This window comes from Perkinsus marinus (assembly GCF_000006405.1).
Source record: "Perkinsus marinus ATCC 50983 genomic scaffold scf_1104296948226, whole genome shotgun sequence".
In the NCBI taxonomy this organism is placed as follows: domain Eukaryota; phylum Perkinsozoa; order Perkinsida; family Perkinsidae; genus Perkinsus; species Perkinsus marinus.
In genome coordinates, this window is record NW_003210250.1 from 1 (window position 1) to 1046 (window position 1046).

General features: G+C 50.5%; 3 non-coding genes across 3 annotated transcripts; all 3 read left to right on the forward strand.

Annotated features, from left to right (window-relative positions):
- The first annotated feature begins 229 nt into the window (after positions 1-229).
- Positions 230-309, forward strand: Pmar_PMAR014352. Its single transcript has one exon. It is a non-coding gene; the product is annotated as a tRNA-Leu (tRNA).
- A 187-nt stretch (positions 310-496) lies between these two features.
- Positions 497-576, forward strand: Pmar_PMAR014353. The gene has a single exon. It is a non-coding gene; the product is annotated as a tRNA-Leu (tRNA).
- A 186-nt stretch (positions 577-762) lies between these two features.
- Pmar_PMAR014354 lies at positions 763-842 on the forward strand. Its single transcript has one exon. It is a non-coding gene; the product is annotated as a tRNA-Leu (tRNA).
- The last annotated feature ends 204 nt before the right edge of the window (positions 843-1046 follow it).

Consider the following 1046-nt stretch of genomic DNA (forward strand, 5'->3'; position numbering starts at 1 on the left):
GCGCCAGTCCGAAAGGGCGTGGGTTCGAACCCCACAGCTGTCAGTCTATATACCTGATTGGTGTTATATTGAGAACCCAGACCTTTTCAGAAGCGAGGTAGTGCAAGATCAAAACCTTCTGATCGATATTGCGCCATCGCACCTCGCAGAAACCGTTCAACCCATTTTTGTGTCCTCTGGTTTGGCAGAGCGATGCATCACCTCGGCTATGAATAGTGAAACACTCATCGACAGTTTGGCCGAGTGGTCCAAGGCGCTGGCTTTAGGCGTCAGTCCGAAAGGGCGTGGGTTAGAACCCCACAGCTGTTAGTCTATATACCTGACTGGTCTTATATTAAGAACCGAGACCCTTTCAGAAGCGAGGTAGTGCAAGACCAAAACCTTTTGATCGATATTGTGCCATCGCACCTCGCAGAATCCGTTCAATCCATTTTTTGTGTCCTCTGGTTTGGCAGAGCGATGCATCACCTCGGCTATGAATCTTGAAGCACTCATCGACAGTTTGGCCGAGTGGTCTAAGGCGCTGGCTTAAGGCGCCAGTCCGTAAGGGCGTGGGTTCGAACCCCGCAGCTGTCAGTCTATATACCTGATTGGTGTTATATTGAGAACCCAGATCTTTTCAGAAGCGAGGTAGTGCAAGATCAAAACCTTCTGATCGATATTGCGCCATCGCACCTCGCAGAAACCGTTCAACCCATTTTTGTGTCCTCTGGTTTGGCAGAGCGATGCATCACCTCGGCTATGAATCCTGAAGCACTCATCGACAGTTTGGCCGAGTGGTCCAAGGCGCTGGCTTTAGGCGTCAGTCCGAAAGGGCGTGGGTTCGAGCCCCACAGCTGTCAGTCTATATACCTGACTGGTCTTATATTAAGAACCGAGACCCTTTCAGAAGCGAGGTAGTGCAAGACCAAAACCTTTTGATCGATATTGTGCCATCGCACCTCGCAGAATCCGTTCAACCCATTTTTGTGTCCTCTGGTTGGCAGAGCGATGCATCACCTCGGCTATGAATCTTGAAGCACTCATCGACAGTTTGGCCGAGTGGT